Raw genomic sequence first — 25062 nt, 5'->3', positions numbered from 1 at the left:
AGGTTTTATGTGTTGCATTTCTTCATCTTCCATGTCAGGGGAGGAGGTAGACGAACTGCTGTGTTTGGATATGAGGTGTCCCCCATAAACTCCTGTTCATATGGGGGCTTTCCTCCACAATGTGCTGCCTCACCTTGGGCCTAGAGCAATGGATTCTTCTGTTTTGGTCTGAGATCTCTGAAACCATGACTCCAAGATAAACTTTTCCTCTAGTAAAGTCATTCTTGTCCAGTGTTTGGTCACAGCAATAAAAAGTTAATTAAAATAAGAACATTCATGGGAAAACACCTCAAAAGATTCTGGGGCATTTTCATAGGCTTTCATAATTGGGGCAACTCCAATTTAGACAATTTTATCTGAGTATTTTTGACTTCTTTTCTAGTGGACAAGGACATCTTTATTGCTATTTTCCACTTATTTTTTATAGTTCTCATTGTTCTTTTCCACTTAATTTTGATAGTATTCATATTTCTGATTACTTATTGAACAAAATAATTCTAAGCACCAAATATGCATCAGTTACTTGGCTGGATGCTGGCATATAACAGGCTAAAACACACAGGGGCATTGCAGACTCCATGGAATTGCAATTCACTGGAAGAGACATATTGACAAGATGATCACAGCAGATTGTTTCACATAGCCACACTTGTTTTAGTAGGAAGATCCTCCAAAAGTCAAAGCACCGTTTTAGGAATTCAAGGGCAAAGGGGAAAGATGCTGAGGATGGGGCTGGAGGTCAGACTCTAAAAGCAAGAAAGACATGTTGGCAAGTATGACACAAAGTATTTTATCTAGCAAATAGATAGAACATAGTGAGTTATGGATTTGATTAGGGTAAAGTAAGAACAGAAAGAAATGGGTTATATATGTGAGAGTTGTACTGATTATGGACAATGGAGGAGCATGGGATGGAATGAAATTGTAACCATTAAAAGCTTTTATATTGGTACAAAATCTTTCAGTATTATAGGCTGCTGACACCTTAGGTACAGGCCTTTTGGAAACTCATTTCTGATTCACATTGAGACCTCAGATGTGAATAGCATGAGAAGAACAAGATCAGGGGCTGTCAAATTTTTTTTTAAGTTGTTGATGGGCCTATCTTTCATTTATTTATATGTGGTGCTGAGGATTGAACCCAGTGTCTCACACATATTAGGCAAGTGCTCTTCCACTGAACCACAACCCCAGCCCAAGGGCTGTCAATTTTTAATACTCCTTCCACCAAGACTGGGCTCTATTTCCTTTTCTTTTGAATCTATTCTGACCAATAGAGTACAGTGGAAGTGATGCTGAACTGAGTTTGCTTCAATCCTTTAAGAAAACTATGTTTGTGATTTTTGCCTTTAGTATCTAATCTACCACATCAGAACTCTTACAATTCTTCAAGAAAAACCACATGGAGAAAGGGCTCTGAGGATACACAAAGAGAAAGAGTGGCTCCCTAGCCCTCTATTTCCAACATCCTCTCCAAGGTGCCAGGCATTGAATACAGCTCATTTGGACCCTTCATATATGCCTTTACCCTGGGCAAATGCCACTAAGTGATCCCAGCTGATGCTGCACAGAGCAGCAAACTCACCCAGGTGAGCCCTGCCCATGTTCCTGACTCATGAAATTGTGGGGTTTATGTAAACAAATATTGTTTCAAATCACTAAGTTTGGGTACTTTATAACAGAGCAATAGAAAACTGGATCAGTATTCATGACTATAAGTGAGATATTCTTATACAAAAATCAAACTGAAGATACTGGCATTAGGAGTAGGAATAAAGAAGCTGAAATTGTCTCAGGGGAAGGTTAAAGAAAGCTAGAAGAGTCTTGGGAAGATCCTATTCATTGCTCATGAATACTTGAAAGAAAATTAGAAGAATGTCACTGGTACTAAAGAAAAGAAATATTAATTACATAGTGTTAGGAAGTTTGGCAACAATATGACTTGTAGTAATGTAGCTGCTCAATTCACAAGAGATAAATTGTGGAACCAACCTAGATGCCCTTCAATAGATGAATGGATAAGGAAACTGTGATATATATACACAATGGAATATTCTTCAGTCATAAAGAAGAATAAAATTATGGCATTTGCAAGTAACTAGATGGAGTTGAAGAATATCATGCTAAGTGAAATAAGTCAATTTCCCAAAAAAACAAAAGCCTAATGTTTTCTTTGATAAGTGGAGGATGATACATATGGGGGAGCGGTTGGTGGAAAAGTGGCAGAGGGGTAAGAGAAGAAAGGAGGAAATTTGGATTGTTGTGGGGATAATGGAGGTTGTGGGGAATGAGAGAAGAATGGGGGAACTTTAGAATATGTAGAAGGAAATGAGAGAGAGGAAGTATGAAAAATAGTGGAATGAGACAGACATCATTACTCTATGTACATGTATGACTACACAAATGGTGTGAATCTACATTGTGTACAAACAGAGAAATGAAACGCTGTACCCTGTTTGTGTACAGTGAATCAAAATGCAGTCTGTAAAAATAAAAAAAAGAATGATTTAAGAAATAGGATTAATACAAATTACAAATTCACTTAAGAATACTACTTCCAATAATCCCTGTACTGTTTTCAGTGTGAATATAAAATCGTTCCATCAGGGTCATCTCTGGTTGGAGGTGTGTGGAGGGAGAGGAGTGCATGAGGCAAAGGCATACCTGCAGTTATTTATGCTGGCATCAGTGCTTTCACCCACCCAGCGCAGAACCTTACACCATGAGCCTTGTACTTAGAATTCAACTGGGGATATAAGGAGCTTATCCCTGGAGGAAAACCTCCCTTTTATAAGAAATGTTTTCCTTTATCTGAAATAATGTTTCCATTTGGGGGAAACTAGCTTTCTTTATGTGTATGTTTTCTTCAAGCTCTTATTTTCAAAACCTGTCTTTATACTTAATGTTAATCTATGAGAAGTTGAATACAGGTTTGGTGTATGCTTTTAATTAAATCCTTTATTTTGCAAAAAAAAAAAAAAAGAAAGAAAAAATAAGAAAAGGAACTAACTAAGAGTAATCGAACTAAAGGGATTTCAAAGCAGAAACATTTGTGGAAATGCTGAATGGCTGAAATGTTGAATATTATAACCATGGTAAAACAGTCTGTGAAAAAAATATGAAAAGGGCCATGGGAACTGCTCACTTTCTGAGTAGGACTTGGCTGATATATAGAGTACCCAGGACACACTTTCTAACCAGATAAAGATTCTCAGAAATATCCTTGAGGTAAAAGTTGAGCTCAAGACATTTAGACTTCCTCTCTGGGAAAGATATTTTGAAATCAGAACAGGGCTTTAGGGTACCTTGTTAAGTACATCAGAAACATATAAGGGATCTTCACAGATCCTCTTTGTCAGACAATAGGGTATTTTAGAATCTTAAGAATTTTTTTTTTTCCCAAAAGCTTCCCAAATTGCCCAAGGCCTGTCTTGGTGAAATAATATAGGTGTGGCTTTGGTCTAAGCAAGGGAAAGGTAATTTGATGTATTAGGGATGTTTTAGAAGATTTGTACTAGCTGAAAACTGTCAGTTTGAACAAAACAAACAGTACAAAATGGAAATAAAACTTTGATATTTGACCTCGTCAACTCCAACAGAGAGGAAGTACAAGTGAGAAAGTTACTCAGTTGCAAACCTGTTGTATTTCTGATAGAAAAGTAAGGATGACATAAATCCAGAAAGGGTGCATCCAACTAGGACTGAGAATATTTCCTTCAAAAATCTGGTTAGAGCCCTGATCAAGGAATTGGCAACATGTTCCAGATGGATGCAGCATGGACCATAATAAACAGGATTCAGAGTTGCTGTAATCCATCTCTGCTGTGTGCCTCCTCTTTTCCCACAGTTTGAAGCAGAGTGTCTATTCTAGTTGCTCTAATTCTGTCTCACATTGCCTGCTGGATACATAGGGTGCAGATGACTCGTACCTTGATTACTGGTGTTCAGAGCAAGAGAAGCCATGTTCACAAAACTTCTCTTGAGAAGATTCAACCAAACCTGATCCTGATCTAGATAACAAAATTCTGGATTTTGAGATGCTACCACAGTGGGATTAAAGTGTGAGAATCTTGTAGGGGACAAATACATTTTTCATGTAGGGTAAATGTACATAGTTTTTGGCTATAGGACAAATGGTAGTAAGGTAGCAATTCCTGCAAATTCTCTGCCATTTCCACCATTTGGAGGTTTGATCTGTTTTCCTTCCTGTTGAAGTGACATTGACCTAAGGTTTCTTTGAGCCCATGGCATGGTGGAATGCAGTGGTACTTTGTCAATTCCAGAGTTAGACTTTAAGGGAACTTGAAGCTTCTGCCTTGAACTCTTAAAGCTCTGAGTTGCCATTCAAAATCTCACCCTCGGCAAAATGCCCCAAGGAGGAGACCCAAGACTACATGGGGAAATCATGGAGCCCAGATGAACATTGCCTTCCAGGCAGTACCCTCCAAGTTCCAGACATAGGAGTGAAACTATATGGACCTTTCAGAATAGTACAGCGTAATACCACTGAACAATTCCAGTCAAGCTCAAGTCAAGAAAACACCTAGCCCAGTCTGTCCAAGTTCCAGTTAACAAAATCATGACAATAATGAAGTATATTTTGTTTTGAGCCACTGTAGTTTTAGATAATTAGTTTTGCAACAAGGAATAATTAGAATTGGTATGCTCTCTGTATTAGTCAGGGTTCTCTAGAGGAACAGAACCAACAGGATGTGTGTGTATGTATATATATATATATATATATATATATATATATATATATACATACACACATATGTCATATAAATTTTTTTTTATTGTAAACAAATGGGATACATGTTGTTTCTATGTTTGTACATGGCGTAAAGGCATACCATTTGTGTAATCATAAATTTACATAGAGTAATGTTATTTGATTCATTCTGTTATTTTTTCCCTTCCCCCCACCCCTCCCACCCCTCTTTACCCTCTATACAGTAGTTCCTTCCTCCATACTTGCCCCCCTCCCTAACCCTAACTCTAACCCTAACACTAACCCTTCCCTCCCCCCCATTATGTGTCATCCTCCACTTATTAGTGATATCATTCGTCCTTTGGCTTTTTGAGATTGGCTTATCTCACTTAGCATGATATTCTCCAATTTCATCCATTTGCCTGCAAATGCCATAATTTTATCATTCTTTATGGCTGAGTAATATTCCATTGTATATATATACCACAGTTTCTTTATCCACTCATCAATTGAAGATAACAGAATTATGAGATTTGTTTTTAGGTTCAAAAACCAAATAATCCCACAATGGCTCTCTGTAGACTAAAGAGCTGGAAGAACCAGAAACTGCTCAGTCCAAGAAGCTGGAGCTTCACAAGAGGAGGGACCAATGATGTAACCAGTCTTTGATTAAAGGCCTGGGAACCTCTTGGAGAGTTGCTGGTCAGAGTCTGCTTTGGAAAAGCAAAGGAGCTGGATTCCAACATCCTCAGGTAATCTCAGCAGCAATTGGATCAACCACATATGGGAAATCAGTGCCTCCCTGTGTCTTGACTTTCTTCCTCTTCCACCATCCTTCTGTCCTTCCAAGCCCTCAGTCCATTGGACTGTATTTCCCAAGTTCATGGTGGATCTCTCCTCTCAGTTTGCTGTCCCACATTCCAGAGATGTCTGGAAATAACCCTGAATGACACTCCCAGAAGTATCTTAATCCAACCAAATTGACAATCCAGATTAGTCATCACAAGTCCACCCCTTTTCAACTTGACACACAAACATATTCCTTTAGATCACACTTAACCTTCAAATAAACACATGAACAAGATCATAATTCCATCTAACATGATATAACTATCCTTTGTACCACTGAAAACACACTATTTTCTTTTCCATGATAAGAGACAAAGGTTTGAGTGATGTTTACTCTTCTGCCATCCCACAACTTAAATAGTATATTTAGATTTAAAATCACTTTACTGACATTAAGTCAATCGAAATCATGTTACATGATAAAAGAATAAGTAAGGAGAGTAACAAATATATTGCTTAATATACCTATACATATATACAAATATATTCTTAACAAAACATGAAAGAATACTCATAATAATTATAATCCTCATTTCTGTATTAGGTCACACAGCCATAGTTGATGCATATAACTTCTGCCTTCTACTACCCATTCTGTATTCCTCTGCCTTCAGCAAGCTCCTCAGCATGTCTTTACCTTCAGGGATGACCCACAACTTCCTTCCTGAAGGGCCTGAGACACTTGTCCTCCTGCCTGGATTGAGTTGTTTTAATTTCCATTTATTTCTCTCTCAGATGTTCATTGCTTTGAAAAAAAAAGAACAACTTAGAGGAGGAAGAATTTATTTTGGCTCATGATTCTAGAGATTTAGCCCAGGTACATCTGATTCCATTGCTTTTCACCACGGTGAAGTACAACATCATGGTAGATGAGCATTTCTCCATTCATGGTTGGTAGGAAGCAGATGGGGGGGGGGCAGAGAGGCATAGAAGATGAACCTTTCCACAGTACACTCCCAGAGACCCACCTCTGCCAGCCATGACCCACCTGTCTACAGTTATCATCCATTTAGTCCTTTCAATAGAGGAATACCCGATTAGGTTATTTGACCTCTGAACATTGCTGCATTAACACAGGAGCTTTGGGGGGACACCTCACATTCAAACCATAACAGTCCCCTACACACTGAATTAGGAATAACTGAGTAGAATATGTATGTTGTATGAGCAGAAATAACAAATGAACAAAAGATGCTTTGGTGATTGGAAAAAGGATGTAGCTTTCATGAGAGGGCATAGTAATTTCAAGATTACTAGGAACATTTACAGGTTTTGAGCCACATAAACAAGTAGGTCTCTGGTTGATCATGTGAGTAGTGCAAACTGGTATGTAAGTATGAGTGTATCCATCATCCTAAGAACTAAGAATTGGTAATGGACCTGGAAGAACTAGGTGGGTTTGTGAGAGTTCAGACAATAAGGAGTCAGTGAGATTCAGACTTCTCTCAAATGTTTTCTGACATGTGCTGAAAGTTATTAATTAATTACATTCAACAAGATATATTTTATCACCTGCTTACGCAATGTCAGCACAAGTTTCTATTAAAGAAACAGGAAAGAGATGCTATCTTTGTGCTCAAAGGACTTATAGTAGTGTAGAAAGGATCAGACAAAACTGAAGAAATGTTAACACAGAAATGACAATAATGATTTCTGGCACTTTGGGAGAGTTGTCAGAATATAGATTTTTTGGAACCTAGTCAAGGAACTTCCTAGGAGTAAGATGGAAGAACTCAATCCTTGAATAGGCTGTGGTATCAGACAAAGGTAAAGGAATAAAGCAAATATTCATTTACTGGAAAACATTTTACCAATATCTGTATGGTATTTGCAAAATCATTGATTGTATCTTGAACTTTGGCTGTGGGAACTTCTAGATCCAGAAACATACAGAGTCAACATTAAGGACCCACACATGATCATGAAATTGATGAAATAATATTTCATCAGAGAAAATTGGACGGTGGCCTGACATTAGAACCAGTAGCATCAAGTAAGTTGCTTACAAACACATGTAGATGTCATCACCCAAAGTTCCAATGAAATCTCTGTTGGGTAGAATTTGTCCAGGACCTAATGGTAGACACTGCTGATTGAACCCCAAAGCCAATATTTCACTTGCCTTCACTTCTGTTTTGTTTTCATCCAGTTCTTCTCTGCTTACTGATTGATCTTATCCTGCATCACTGAATTCATTGAAAGGAGTGATCTATTGGCCCTCACAATTTTACCAGCTTCAGTGATATTCAGATTCAATAACATACACACTGTAAAAAGGTTTTACTAAATTTTGATAGAGACTATCTCAATACTCACAGTCTCAGATACTATTGAAGCTGTGGTTGACTTTATCAAATCATTTTCTCCAAGAAGAGCTGGAAGCTATACTTGAGTTAGTTATTAAAAGTAGTTTGTTTCCTTCAAGAAGAGATTTCTTCAGCTGCCTCTTTCTCCCTTCTTTCTACCTTGAATGTAGAAGTGATGGCTGAAATTGAAGCAGGTATTTTATAAACACTAGACAACAAACATGAAAATAAAATGCCAACACATCAATATGACAGAGATAAGAAAGAAATATCAGAGTCATTGATAACATTGAGTTTCCAAATCAGTCATGAGACTTCTTGCTAAGAACAAAGTAAGCATACTTATTTAGGGTATCATTGGAGAGGTTTTCTGATTATAGAAAAATGAAATGCTAACTGATGTAGTCATCACTTTTTTCTTTCAACATATAATGCATTTGATTGTAAGTTATAGTATTATTTAATATGACAATGAATGAAGCAATAAACTGCAAATTACACATAACAGAATGTTTATTACTTACAATTTTGGTTTTATTGTTCTTAAAATACATCTTTTCAATTAAAAAAGACATTTTTTTTATCACAATGAGGTTAAATAAATTTGTTAAAGTGCCCTAAAACTTCTTCTCATTCAAAGAGCACCTGAATTTCATGCACTCGTAATGTTCAATTTCCATGATTTTTCTACATAATAACTAATCTGTCATCAACACTGTGAATGATGCAGCATTTTAAACTTAATGCATAAAATAATTAATGCCAGTTTGGGGGTGCTTGAATCTCCTTTCATGTGTGCAAAGCAGATTGATTTTTAGATCTTCATTTTGAGAATGCTGTTGAACACATAAGATTGACAAATTTAACACCCCCTCCCAACCTACATGACCTCTAGGTGTTAAAAAAGTATAGACATATTGTCCCTGTAATTTTCTCCCAAGTCCCTGTCACCTGTTCTGAAATTTTTTACTTGCTCTTTGCTGATAATTACTCATTTCTAGTAAGCTATGAGTACTTTGCCAGGAAGGCATCTTTCCTCCAGCAACTGGAGCGTCCACTACAGAATCCACTATAATGGATGTACGATCCATTCTTTCTTACATTCAGTTTTCCAGTAGCAGAACCTGAATTGAAGTGATTTATTGAGGGAATGCTCTAAGGAGAGGGGGAGGTCTGATAAGTGAGTAACAGAGGAAAAATATTATAATGGCATCTCAGTTGGAGACTAGATTCAGCCTGAATTGGGATCTTAGAGAACAAATTGTACCACAGAGTTGGTTCTATATTGGGCAAGAGGGGTAAACTCTTGCATTCCTTTATTTGTGGTTCTTGACTGAGGGCTAATATGAAAAGTAGAGGGTGTATGGTTCCCAGGTGAAGCATGATGGGCAGAGGTCAGTTCTCCATAGAATATATTCACCATAAAACAGTTATTTGCAACAAAAACCTCCAGAAGCTGGAGAATTGGGTGCCCCATCCTAGAAAGTGGAACTAGAGTAGGCATCAAAGGAATCCACTGTAATCTACCCATTTAAAAATTCAGATCCTTGTTTTTCTTATATTACATTTATTCTATCCAAGTGCAGTTTCTCTAGGGCTGTGATCCGTCAAAATTTCTGGGGACACTTACAAGAGAGGACGGTTAATGGAACAAATCATGACAATGCACATGCAGTTGATCTTGAGTCTCAATCTCCTTCACCGATAATTCTGTATTTTCCTTCTCATCAGCTGGCTTTTATTATTGGTAAGGGTGGCATTTTATGATGACCTAAACCCTAACACTTGAGGGGTCTGAGGACTCTGTTACTGCATCCTTATCAGATCATGATTGCTCCACTTGCCCAAATACAGACCTGTCACAGCATAGGAACACACCATGCAGTGCCAATAGGGATTACCTGAGTGTTGCTCAATGTTTCTTGCCCTCATCTTACATAGGCATCCTCATGATGCCTACAGTCATTTAGACGTGTCATGTCACCATGGTAACTCCTTTTACGACTGCTGCTCTATTGGCATAATAAATAAAAAATGACTGGGAGCACCTACATCTTTACTATTCTATATTTAATGGGTGCTAAGTTTTCTGCAAAACTTTCCTTTTCCTAATACTAATTTCTTCTGTATCATGCCTATAACTTGCCATATTCTTCACTTTTCCCTGTCGAAAAGAAACATGTCTTGGAATCCCCTCAATTCATTCATTTTTTGACTCATCCAAGAAATAGATATTGTGCTGAGCACTGAATCAGGGCTAGAGTCCTCCTACCCTTCTGTTTTTTCCCATGCCTTGTAATTCCTAAGGGAAATCCCAAAAGCCAGTAGTGTGAAAGTGGTGATACTTCATTATTCTAATTCTCTCTGGGTTTTGTTTTCCATTAACCAAAGTCTGCCACAATATGTTCATGAGTCCTAAGGAAAATTTATACTCCCTTCTTCCACTCCAGTCTTAGACCAAGCTATTAATATCATCATCTTTATATATTTCATTTTTTAAAAAATATTTTTAGTTGTAGATGGACACAATAACTTACTTTCTTTCTTAATTTATTTATTTATTTATTTATTTATTTATTTATTTATTTATTTATTTATTTTTATGTGGTGCCAAGGATCGAACTCAATGCCTCACACATACTAGACAAGCACTCTACCACTGAGTCACAGCCCTAGCCCTACATATTTCATTTTGAATATAAAATATTGACAATAGCTATCAAGCTTTCTTTCCATTTACTTTAAAGTGAATATTACTTTCAAGTGGATGTTACTTTGCCAAACTCCTTCATTCATTTATAAGAGATGTTCACAATAACAATGCTCTTATGATTACATGGCAGTATGAATTGTCCTGTTATAGCAATGTCTACTAACACTAAAAACTGCGTCTGTACATTTTTCTCATTTGTCTCTAATAACTAAGTATAAGTGTTAGTTATATTTGTGAGTACATGGTTTGGACATAAAAAGGATACTAAAAAATATAGAATGATAAAAGAAAATCTGTTACTCCCTAGAATTTCTAGAGTTGAACATCTGAAGAAAACTGATTTGCTCTTAGAGGTTGACCTCAGAGAAAACAACTGGGCATTCTTGGATATTCATGGGACCACTGTAGTTCCAGCTTCATTTTTAAATCTTAAGTGAGCCTTTGAAAAGAGAGTCCAGAGTATAGAAGGTTAAGGTGAGTCTCTGGAGCAAAGGTGGTCTGGAGCCTTGGCAGAGAGCTCATCATTTAATTAGCATTAATGAAAGGCCAAGGTCTGCTGAGATTTCAAGGGTGAAATGCATGAGTACACAGTTCTCAGTTCTAGAGTGACTCATGGAGAGCAAGAAGGGTCTTTCTTCTGGAAAAGATCATGTCTCATCTGGGTTTTACACATTAATTATGTTGAAGCAGGGCAGACTGGGAAAAAGTTGGTAGGGCAAAGAAAAAATGAGGAGAATCAGTATTGGTGAAGAATTGGACTTGACCTGCATTTACAAGTGGTATCATAGATGAAGGTAGATTTTAGAGGCCAGAAAAGTAAAATTCACAGAGCTAAATTCCTGAAGAGACTTGTCATGTAGTGAACCCACTAATGGTTGGTAAGGTACTATGCAGGACACTATAAGGTATGGAGATGAAATTTCACAATACAAAGTCCCTCAAGATAATAAAACATGGTAGTAGATAAAACCTGGACATATGTAACTCTATTCAAAGGAGTATATAAAATATTCAATGGTGCAAAACATTATAATTTCCCTTGAAAAAGACTAACTCTTCTCTGGCCACAATTGCAAGTAACTCCCAAATCTGCTATTAAACAATCTCAGCTGATCAACAACAACTTTATATCAGTAAACACATTTCTGGTTGCTGGGCATTTTGTGACAGATCTATACCTTGGGAAGTCACCTAATTTTCAACAACTATAGTTTAATAATCGTCTCTGTACAGTTGAAAGTCAACACATTCCTAACAAGCCCTGTTTGCATATGTCCACCAATCCTGAATTTTGTGCTTCTCCAAACCTATACAAGTTTGCATTTTGCTTTATTTAAAGAAAATGCATTATTGTGGTTTGAATGTGAGGTGTCCCCCAAAAGCTCACGTGGGGCAATGCAAGAAGGTTCAAAGAAGAAATGATTGGGTTGTGAGAGCCTTTACCCACTCAGTGAATTAGTCCCCTGATAAGGATTAACTGGTAACTAAAGGCTGGTTGGTTGTGGGTGGAGGAAGTGGAACACTGGGGCATGGCTGTGGGGTACATATTTGTATCTGGCAAGTGGAGACTTCTTTTTCTCTCTCTGCTTTCTGATCATAATATGAGCTGCTTCCCTCTTCCACACTCTTCTGCCATGATGTTCAGTCTCATCTCAAGCCCTAAGGAATGGAGCCAGCCTTCAAAGGACTAAGACCTCTGAAACTGTGAGCCCTCAAATAAACTTTTGCTCCTTTACAATTGTTCTGGTGGGGTCCTTTAGTCACAGCAGTGACTTCTTCCTTTGACATCATTACCTAAATTCAATGGATCTGTTTTGCCAGGTATGTTTATCCTGGAGTCAAAAGCTACCAGGTAAGGAACAGCCCAGACCAAACAATTCTCAAGTCTAGACTGATAAATCCTTTCTTTAGAATTGCCATCACCATGCCTGGTTTTCTACTCTAGTTTTTAGCATGTTGATGACACCATGGACAGAGTTTTCCCTGTAGAAGCAAGTTGCTGGAAAGTTTTGGCAGGATGACTACAAATGATAAGGGATAATATCTCTAACTTATGGGTATTAGAATCAAAATGGGAAAACTATAAAATGAATTCCTGGGCCTGTGAGTTTAATCATTATCTGCCTCTCCTCTACCCTACCTACCAATAATTAGGATTAAAATGGCCGGGGCCCCTTCTATTATACTTTGTGTTTCCTTTGTAACTAGATAGTAAAGAGCCAAAAACAGATTTGGTTTATCAAAGAGAGGTGTCACTTGCAACATTGGGGTTGAAGTTACATGGGAATATTCCAGTCCAAAAGGAAAGTTAAAGTACCTAAAGTGTTGCAACCATGTTAGCCACTGGGAAATTCAGTCTGGTAGTCTTTTTAGTATCAAAATGACCCACTGCTTGTTCAGGGATACCAGAAAGTGAAGCTATGTAGCTATGACTCGGTAGATGTCATTGGAAATGGCATTGCCTGATGCAGGTTACAATATCTTGTGTCTACCCAATCCTTTCTGGTGCAAAAGTCCTCCTGCTTGTAAACTGCATTTTTTTTTTTTTTTTTTTTTTGGAGATACATGGCAAACTGAAGTCAGCTGAGGAGCATTATCATATAGCATTATCATATAGAGTTCTCACCTGATATCACCTGACTAATAACAATGCAGATAATTAGAGTCTAGAATCCTATAGATGAAGTGGGATTTGGAGGAGGTATATATTGTGAATCAGAATGGAAATTGTAATCCTGTGGTGAGGTTGGAAGCACGAAGAACTGACAGAGGGAAATCTGTTAGACTAGGACCCAGAAGGAAATAACAACATTCTCCATTATCAGTGGTAGGTCAGTGGGATCAATTTCCCACATGATTTTTGGCTAACTTTGTAAGTAGACAAGGTTTGTTTTAAATAATAATAATAATAATAATAATAATATAATAATTTCTTTTTTCTCTTCTTTGCTTGGTACCAGAGATTGAATGGAGGGGTGCTCAATCACCGAGCCAAATCCCTAGCCCTTTTTATTTTTTTAAATTTTGAGCTAGGATCTCACGAAACTGCTAAGGCTGGCTTTGAAGTTGTGATCCTCCTTTCTCGGCCTCCTGAGCCACTGGGGAACGAGCATAAGCAATCACAGCCAGCTAAAAGGTGCTAAAATGTAAAAGAATACAATATGATCAAAAAAATACAAAGTCAGTACAAAAAGACTAGAGCAAAGAAGCAAATGACTAAAATGAAAAAGTTAGATGACAAAATAGGAATCTTCAAAGAATTAATACTGTGGACAGGTGTACCTGTCTTCATAACGAGACACCAGAACACAGCACAAAATGTTTTTCTTTTACATTCATTGTGCTAAAGGCCTTACTTTTCTGTTTTTTTTAAATCATGATTTTCTATGTTTAGAAAGTAAAAGAGTTCCAACAGATGCATAAACATTTGTTGACTTACTGTATTCACCACCTTGATAATAGTAAAATACCAGAAACGTTTAGTAAAAGCAAGTTTGTTAAGGATAATGTGGCCTCAGTGGTCAATACCTCTTTCTGTCCTGGTTCCCACCAACTACTGCTTGCTTAAATGTTTCTTGCAGTTCTTGCTTCTGTATTTTTAATCATTAAATTATTCTCATCAGTATAATACATATAAGATTTTCCATATCTTAAAATATACTTTTCCAGTAACAAAGTAAACTATAAGTAATTTACACATAAATTAAAACAAATAATTTTACAAGTAAATTACTTATAACCAAAATGTAAAATACCCTACAACTCAATACTGATTTGATTAGAGAGACAAACAAGCAAAAGACTTGAATTGACACTTCCCAAAAGAGACTACAATTGGTTCAACTGGTCAATAAACATATGACTTCATTGGTCATTACAGAGATGCTAATGAAAAGCCCATCACGATGTATAAAATGAAATTTACATAATGCAACTAAATATTGGCAAAAGTATTCAATAATTGAAATGTTTTTTAAAAGGTTTTAAAAATGATGAATTTTAGATTTCTTCGACTATAATTACTTAATATATAGTGCTCTATGATCCCACAATTCTCTTCTTAGGTATAGCCCCAATGAAATTCTAATCTTCATCAGAAGTCATATACTAGAAAATACATGAACCATAATCTAGAAAATTATGAAAAGCAGGTAGCAACACTATTCATAACAGTCCTGAAGTAAGCCACCCAAATTCCCTTCAATAATATTATGGATAATTAAGTTATTACATATCCAGACATAGGAAATTAAACAACAGTGCAAAAGAAAAACATATAATTCCTCATAACAAGATCAACATTTTTCATAAATATAATGCACAAGGGAAGTCAGACATACAAGAGTAGTATCTAACACTACAGTGGTAGAAATTGGTAGAGAGATTGCTCTTTAGGGAGTAACTTTTGATTGCATGGAGAACTGCTCTTTTCTTTGTTCTGTAGACTGCAGTATTTTGAAAATTTAAGGTACATTTAGAATGAGAGCACATTTTTTAAACACAGGCATCCCCACTTAGCCACAGGGGATGCATTCCAAATCCCCTAGTGGGTGCCTGAAACCAGATAGTAATGAACCTCATATATATTTCATTACATTCTATCGTACATACCTACGATAAAATTTAATTTATAAATTAGGAACAGTAAGAAATCAACAACAATAACAAATAATAAAATAAAACAATTCTAATGATATGCTGAATTAAATTTATTTAGAACTTATGAATAATTTCTTTCTACGATTTTCCATTCAATATTTTTGGATTAGGATGGGTCACAGGTAACTGAAATTATGGAATGCAAAACTATGGATAAGGGAGGACTACATTGTGTGCTTAAGTGAAAAGTTAAAACAAACAAACAAAGTTGATCCCATGTTCTAACTTGCACACATGTATTTGAACTTCTCAAATGAATGTCCCATACTTGCTACATTCACTACCCACTTTCCCACTCTTTCTTTGTAGAATGCATTCCAATAGGCCTTTTGTACTGGTGACTCGGCCGCAGAATCTTTTCAAGGCTGTCTAAACCTTGGGTTAGTATTCAGAATTCAACCTTCTAACTGCACTTGACATACTGACCCTGCCCTTATTCTTGAAAAAATCTTATCTCTTAGCGTTGTGACACTCTATTGTCCCTATGGGTACATTTTGCTCCTTATTACAAATGAAACCAGGAAATAACCAGAATTCAGAGAGCATGAAAAACTTCCAGTTGCCTATAAATAGAAGAGTAAGTACTGATTTTCAGCAGAGCCATCTCTCAAATTTTGCAGGTGGGGGGTGGGGGTGGGAATGAGAGGATGGATAGTGGATGCTAGAGAAACTGCTTGGGATAGAGAATAGGAGAAAGGGCTTACCATGATCTAATATCACCTCTGCACACACAGCCCACTGTAAATGAGGAAACATTGAACAATATTTCAGGTAGATCAGAGAACCAGCTGCAGAGAAGGGATATAATAATGTGTAGGATTCCCCAGGTCAAGACTGTGTAGCATTGCTGAAGGATGAGAGAACAATTAAAAAAAAAAAAAAAAAAAAAGGAGAAGCACCCTTTAAAAACTGAAGGAGGAAAGGAAAAAGGCCACAGTAAGATAAAATTGTATTCTACTAGAGACTGGATAAGAAAATAACCATGGATATTCAATCTCTTCTCACAATAACCAAACAAACACAAGGCAATGATTAAAAATGTGCCTATTTGGGCATTAATATTAGAATATGTTCTTGAGAAGGAAACTTGTAACCCATCCCACTAACATCTGGTCCACAAATTTCATAGGTGTAAGGGACTTCATCTACACACAGTTACTCAACAGAAGGCAGAGTGAGAGTCAAACCTTTAACCCAGTGAAAACTCTCTCTTAGGAAGCCACCGCCAAAGCACAAGAAAAGTCTCACACAACACTGGTAACTGAATTCTGAACTAAATATCCTCAGACAAGCATTTGTTTGTGTGAGTGTGTGTGTGTGTGTGTGTGTGTGTGTGTGTGTGTGTATTTAAGAAATTCATGTTAAAGAAGAAATAAAATAAAAATCAATTGATCATTGCAATATTTAACCTCAGTAATGAATTTCAACTCATTGAATTAAGTAACAATGTTTCTATATTGATACAAATGTATAAAGTTTTTAGAATAAATTAGTTTCAAATGATCTCTTTAAATTAATTATGAAAGAATAAATACCTGTGTAATCTGAGTATAGACACATTTTTCTAAATAACACTGAAAATCTAGAGATAATAAAATGATAGCCAGTAAACTTGATTTAATAAAACTATTGAAAAAGTACTTTTGCATGCCGAGATTGCCATAAGCAAAGTTAAAAGATGAATTGTAGCTTTAAAGAAAATATTTGACTTTACATGTAGCAGATTGAAAACCAATATTACAAATATAAAGAATGTTTTAACATGAGGGAAAAGGGAATAAAATATCAATAGAGAGTGAGCAAAAAGTTGAAGAATTTCCAAAGCAAAAATTAAAAATTGTCATTGTAATATATTCACTTTTACTTGTAGTAAAAGAAAGAAAATATAATTACACTGTATCTATTTCTCAGCTATGGAATTGGCAAGCATTTAAAGTCTTCACAATTCACTTTGCTGGTCAGGCATTGGGAAAATGTGTATAAGAATGAGAGATGGAGAGAAAGAGAGAGAGACAGAGACAAAGAGAGAGAGAGAGAGAGAGAGAGAGAGAGAGAGAGAGAGAGAGAGAGAGAGAAGGGATACTGAGTGAATGACAAAATCTTTCAGGGCAAAAATAATAAATGACCAGTTTTACAAAGAATCTTGATAATAGTAAACATGTATTTTGTATCATTCTTGCAATTCTGTAAATTTAAAATTATAACATAATGTTTTTGAAAAATAAGAGTAGCTCTTAAAATTGAATAAATTAAACTTATTGAAAATAAAGTCTAGAATGAGTAATTATGCAGTAGTTTGAGGTGTTCTTATAAAAAAATACAACATCAGAATGTAGTCTTTTCAATCATGACTATATCTATGTTGCAAAAAAAAAAAAAAAACAAGTTTGAAAGAATGACTGAAAGGTAGAACTGTTAGCTATAATATTTGATGACATTTTTGTCTTTCTCCTTTTGTTCTTTCCAAAATTCTTATCAACTAGCTTGATCTGCTCTTCAAATAGTAAAATAAAATTAAATATATGTATATTAAATATATAAAATGCTTGAAGAGAGAGCTTGTGTTACCAAAGTCAAGTGGAGCAGTTTCAGTATTCCCACTTCATCTGTTATGCAATGTGTGACTGGGTGAGGATGTTAAACCTCTCCAAGCTTCAGTTCCACCACCTACAAACTGGAACTCTTGCAAGAACTTTTTTTTTTTTTTGGTTTTCCTATGAAAATTTAATAAGGTGATATGCTTATGATAATGCTGGGTACATGTTAGCAGTTAATATATAAATCATGTTATATAAATATATCAAAACCAATATACCAACATGAATACACAGAATAAAAACAATTAAGATGTTATTATTCACTTCACTAAACTGACCTTCAGCAAGATCTTAAATGATAAGCTACTATAATAGGTTTACTTTTTATTAACACATAATCCCCCAAGAAAATTTAATGAGCATACAAATACATAAAAAGAGAACCAAGCAATTAAGACTTTTATACATGAAGAATATACACATCGCCATTTACATAATGTCAATCCTTCTTAATAACATATGGCCATTGAGTGTCTTATGATCTGTGTCAGTGCCTTACATGCTAGAGTCTAATCAGCAGCACAACACACCATTTATTCCGATATAGATGTCAACTATCTGACTAAATATTTTCCCAAGTAGTTCAAAACCTCTTTTGTTCTTTCAGTGTACAACACAGAGGGAGAGACAAAACAACAACAACAACAATAACAACAAAAAACATGTTTTTTATGTTACTCTCTCCTTCTCTCTGTGAGCTCCAGGATAGCACATTTAAGTTCTTTTCCTTAGGGAACTCTGGACAAGGCTGTTTTGATTTAGAGAAAGCAGCATAACCACCCTGTGGTTTAGGAAATCTGGGTGGAGGAATAAGAGAACAAGAATAATGGAAAAGTACCTCGCCTGTTTATTTGTATGCTTGGGTAAACTGGTTTTGATTAAATGAACACTTGGCCTTTTAAAAAATATTCAGACACTAATATACTTTTAACCTTAGGAGAGAGAAGAGAGAGAGGCAAAATTTTCTGCCAAAAAAAAAAAAAAAAAGAATTTGAGGGGAAATAGTAGGTACTGCTGGAGAATGAGATTGATCTAATTATGTTATGTGCATGTAAAAAATTTCATAGTGAATCTGACTATTATATGTAATTGTAATGTACCACCTTAAAAAAAGTTGAAGGAAAAAAAAAAAAAAAAAAAAGGCAATTGTAGAGGTTCTTCCTCTTCTCCTAGCAGCATGAGGAAAACTGACAGCATCTGCTGAGTTCATAGCCCTTCACCTCCATGCTCTTATTTAGGAGAAGTCATTATTTCCCATAAATGGAAAAGCATCCCACCTAGAGAAAATCAAATAACAATGGGGAATTTAAAGGGTTGCAAAACAATTCAAAAGGCCAATTGATCCACACAGTGTGGGTGCCAGAGATTACAGCCCCTCAGCATTAGCAGTCACAAAGAGTTGTGGGTCAGGGCAGATTGGAAGAAACTGCCATGGAAAGCAGTTCTTCCCTCAGTTCAGTAGGTTCATCTCAACACAAAGAACTTTATTAAGAAACTCTTCCCTGTTCTTTGCACAGTGTTTCTTTTGACTTTTTACCAAATAAGACTTCACACAATGGCTTTTTTAAAACATGGAAATGATTAATTACATTGGTATTTTGAGGCTAGAATAATTTCTTGAAAAATTTCTTTTAGAGGATGGAATTATAGAGATCTTATACAGGCTAAAATAAAAAGGTTCAGATGTTAATATCCAGCCATTAATGAACTACATGAATGAAACAATACACTCACACAGAGACACACACACAATGTATTTGCTTACTTCTGTAGGCTACATGTCTATTCTGGAATATAAGGACTGTGTTTTTGTTATATTTTCCTTAGAGACCAGCTTCAGCTTGTATGGTTCATGAAGCCCCAGCTTAATACTTTCTGAATTTCCCTTCCAAAATTTACAGTGGCTTCTTCATACCATTTTCTGCTCTATTGTGGATTACATGAAAAAATTAACTTATTCTATGCAAAGTGGGATTAAGTCTATTTCTGTATGTACTTAGGTGTGAGATTGGTTATATATAAGTTCCTAAATTCTTTGTAGGTTAAAAAATCATGAACACCTAGGACCTAAAGCTTAAAATGATGCTTTCAATTTTGTATCTTTATCAATGATTTAATTTGATTTTCAAGGTTATTTTGAGTTCATGGTAAATTGTTGCTTTTTCCACAGTACTTGTAATTCCACAGAGGAGAAAGATGAACCAGAGAAGAAAATGGGTAAGGGTAGGGAAATGTTCACAACAATGGAATATTTAGATTGAGAAAATGTATACGGCTAATTATTTTGCTTTCAAAATATCTGCTAAACTTTAACTGTAATACAGCACACACATTTAAAGCATACTTTGTATTCTTTACTTTTTTAGTTTTGGGGGAAAATCTTTTAATTTATTTTTATTGTTGAAAAACTGTAAATGAGTAATCTAACACTATACAGTAGAAAGTCAGAAGATTTAACTAAAAAAAAGTCAAAATATTGCAATTTAATATCTTACAGGGCTCATAGCATGGAAAATAGGATCATTCTTAGCCTGACCCCTAGTGTTAACAGCAAATAAGTGTGGCGTCCAACTGTATTAGGGAAAAAAAAAAATTGCTTTAGGAAACAAATAACAATATTTTTTCATATTAAAATAATCCACCTGTAGTGAGTTAAATGCCACACACACGCGCATATGCATGAATGCAGAGTGTTCAGAGATTATTTAATAGTTTCATTTAATAGAAGGGAAATCTTACCAATTTTAGGGTCATAAAATTAGTTTGAATTAGTTTATGAAGCTGCATTACTGCCAATGGATCCTTTTCGCTGGCCACAAATCTATAACTTTGGGCTTTTAATCCTTGTCATCTGTATCCTCTGAGGCTGTCACCACTATGACTTTGACATACTCCTTGTCTGTTTTGCAGTTGGCAAGCAGATTCAAATTATTTGAGCAAAACATACAACAGAAATGGGCATAGAGAGTCTATTGTGCTATTCCTGAGTTTAGAACAGTCTGACTGTTTTTTCCAATCAGCTGAACACATCTCTGAGGAATTATCCAACCATTTATGAACTGTTCTTAAAAACAGCGCCTCATAATGCAATGGACTCAAGGGAGTTATTCTTTCTTCTGGCAAAGGGAATCTCTTCCTATAGCAGAAGCTCTGAAGTTTTGTCTGGAGAGTTTTCTTGATGAGGTTATATGCCAGGAGGTTAATTTTATCCACCACTGCAGGTGGTATGTCTTTGGCAGTTAAAGACAGGGAGAATTCTGCATGGTTCTTACTTTTCTGAAGATCTGGCTGTATGGATATTCCGGTATCCTTTACTCCTTATATTCTGTCCTTGTTTTGAGTCCCTAAATCTACACTGTTCATTTTTTTTTTCTTATTTGCAAATATTTCCACTTCCTTTGATCCTAAACTCAATCAGTTTATACAAATCTTTCCAAAAGTTATTGCCTAGCTCTAGATACTGGATGATTCAACTTGGCTTCTCATTACCAAACTAATGAAGACATTTGCTTCCTACACCAGGAAATTGTGCCCAAGGTATTCCAAGAGAGTTTTAACAAGACGTAACCTACAAGCTGATTTTCCAGCAGAAGTCTAAGTAGCTAATGTCCCAATTACCACTCACTTTATTACTTTGGAAATGTTTATAAGCTGATAAAACAAGGTCACGCTTAGAGGTAGCCTAATTATTATTGTTCCTAAAATAACACAATTCTCATTCTCTTAAATGTTTGTTTTCTTCTCTCTTAGCATATCAATGGAAGCATTTGAGTAAGAAAAAAAATCTTTTCAGAGAAGTTGTCAAAATAACTTCATAATAAAACCTCGCAAAAATTTTGATGGAGCAAATGCTAATGGTACATACTGCTTATAATTTAATTTATTATTCTGTTTAGAAGTCTACCAGGATTAAAGAAACAACATACATGATAATCAGATTCTCCTGTCCCTGTGTTAGCCTGTCATCCTTTTTCTCAGTCTTCCAGAGCTCTTTGATTCCAAATACGGAATCCAGCGACTTAATTATTCCATGAGCTTATCCAACTGTGTTCTAATAAATCTCTCTTTCTGTTGCTTACACCTACAAACCCTAATTGACTCAGGTTAACAACAGTACAAGTAACAATCCTGTTTTGTTTTACTTAAATCAGAGGAAGCTGGAATTGTGTCTCCAAGCAATGACAGGTGGCAGTGACAATTCCTATTGGCAAACCCTGGAAGGAGTACACACTACATGGAATGGAGTGGCTAGATTAATTATTTAAATCTCCACCTGTGTTTGCCCAAAATCAAGTTCCTATTCTGGCAATGCTGTGGGAAATTGCACTGCTTCTGCCATGAAGAATAAGAGATGTTCCAGACCCTAGGGTGACAGATGCCAAGCATCTTACTCTCTGAGGCAAACATGGTTATCACAAAAAACAGTAGGACTGGTATAATAAATACAATATTTGGACTCACAATATTGCCATGGTCAACTGAGCATGAGTTTTCCTTGAATCAAATCAAAAATAAAAACACAAATTCAGGTCTGGGAACAAACCTCTATCTTGAGCTGCCATAATAAATAGTTTTGTTTCCCTCTCAGTTCCCAATTCTGAAATAGTTCTCAGTTCTTGAATAAAAGAAGGTGACTTCAAAATGAACCCTGTAATATATCTCTATGTATGTTCTATGATTTTTTTAGCTATAAACAAAAGATCCTAAAGCTACTTGCAAGGGTAATTCTTAAATAAATTGGAAATATCAAATGATTTATGGACAAATAGGCACTGTTCCTAAACTAATTCCTGGTTCCCCAAAGCATGCTGTATACCACCAATTTTATTTAGAGCTTATAAACATCAGGAAAAAGTGTAATTTTATATTAGCTTCCTGACAAAGCTAAATTTTTAATTCCCATTTTAAGGCTATTTTGATGGTTAGAATAGACATATTTAGGAACAGGAGGCAACACTACATTGTTGCCACTGCTTATAAAACCAAGAGCAGTGGTACAAAGAGCCCAGTAGACATCCCTGAAGCCCTCCCTTGCTACCAAATGCACATCATCAATCTTAGTAGGGAGAACAGCAGGGATTACAGTAACTGTATTAATCAGCTTCCTGCTATTATAATGAAATAGCAGAGATCATTAACTTGCAAAGATAAAAGGTTTATTTGGCTCCATATTTTGGTAATTAAGATTGGGTGGACTCATTGCTCTGAGCATCTGGTGAGGTTACTAGATGGTAGGGAGCACAGTGGAATAAAACCACTTATATCATCAACCAAAAAGGAAAGAGGGAGATGGGATTCTATATCCCTTTTGAGGGTATGATACCAGAGACATAAAGAACTCCCATAAATCCCCATTTCCTTATTAGTGCCACTCTGTGGACCAAGACTTTAACATATGGGTCTTTGAGGGACATTTGAGAATAGAACCATTCTATAGTGGGAACCATTATAAATGTAAAAGACACAGGGATCGTGATTCCTCTGTCTTTCCCATTTAATTATGCAATTTAACTGATATAAAAATGAACAAATCCTAGAGTAGCAGATTTTTCAGAACTTTGCTTACCTGAAAAAATACTCCTTTGCCTAGATTATTTATTAAAAATTTTATGGGTGCATTATAATCATACATAATAGTGGGACTAATTATGTCATTACCAATGACTAGAGCAAAATGGAAGCTTCTGTTTGGATTCCAATTTGTGGCACCACATAGAATGACAAACATCAACCCTGGTCACCAACAGAAACCTGTACTACAGAAGCCCAAGACTGAGTGCCCTCTGACATTGAGAATTCAGAATTCAGACCAGGCAAATCTACTTTCTGTTTTTGGAACACAAAATATGGAGTCACTGGGAATTTTTTCTTCTTAATCAAGGTGACTAGAAAGTGATGTATATTAAGACTATTTGTTCCATTTATACCTCTGCTTCCTTAAAATGAACTATAAATCTGTAAACTTATTACTACACAGACATGTGCCCTGCAAACACTGAAACAAAAAAAAAAAAAAAAAAAAAAACAAGAATATAAAAAAAAGGGTGATGGTAGAAATAGAAGATTCCTATGTTACTAAAAATTAAAATTAACAACAACACAAACAACTCTCAGTAAAATTACCTTAAGCAACGTACTGTCTTCAATTTACCTTATAAAAATAACTTAAATGTGAATGACTAGATTTGTTCAAACTAAGACTATTATTTTCTTGGTTAATTTAATTTGAATTTTGTAGGTAAATTATTGTCAAAATGTAAGGGCATTCATTTACCGTAGTAAAAGAGCACCATTTGTTAATTAGAGGTTCAGTGTTAAATTAGGTTCTTTTTCTCTGCAGCAGCAAAGACATCAAATGAGAATGGTGGGTGTCTGTTAAGCATGTACATTAAAACTGCCTAATTATACCAGGATTCATTTGAGTGGATGTTCTGAAAGGCAATGGAAAACAGTTATACTTTCATAGGAGATGGACACCCACTTGGGACTATCTCGGCGTGGTAGAGGGAACCTCAGTACTCATGTAGAACATATACTGGTGGCTTCTCAGTATAATTTCCTACAGTAGATCATCTGAGCACCTGTGATGAAGGTGTTTGTTCCCTGTCTACCTCAGGAAAATATTGCAAAAGTTCACGAGGCAGTCCAGAAACCTTTGAGGCTTCTGCAAGTAAGTATCATGGGAACAGAAGTTCATTTGAGTTATTGTATTCTGAATTTTAATATTGAAACAATCCATATAGGTTTCCTTTGTGCCAACTGACTGCATTGCTTAGTCCTTCTTGTTTTCACAAAGAGGATAGTTGAGATGTTATAAGATTTTAATGTTTCAAATCTGGAAACATTAAAATTCAATTATGATCTATTCAATCATAATTGAATACATGGAATCTGCTAGTCACTGTCACTCAATTTCCTCTATTCACTCTATGATGCCATGCTTGAAGGACTAATCATGGGCCACACAAGCCAAAGAAGGGAGAATCTGGGCTGTTTAAGAAACAAAGTGCATGCACAAAAAAGGAGCTTTGGATCCAGGTTTATTCTGTGTGTTCTCCTGTCCTTTGCTGCCTCTCTGTCTCTTTGCCTACAGCTCTAAATTTCTCTATAATCAGCTTCTTTCTAAGAGTCAGGGAATTACTCCAAACTCCTAACCTTCCTCTGCTCAGAATCCTGTCAAAATTGCCAATTTTCCTAAGATTCTGCACCTTTGATTCATATCTGGAC

This window comes from Sciurus vulgaris (genome assembly GCF_902686455.1).
Source record: "Sciurus vulgaris genome assembly, chromosome: 1".
NCBI classification, from domain to species: domain Eukaryota; kingdom Metazoa; phylum Chordata; class Mammalia; order Rodentia; family Sciuridae; genus Sciurus; species Sciurus vulgaris.
The sequence above is the reverse complement of the archived record's forward strand: the minus strand, read 5'-3'. Positions refer to the sequence as shown.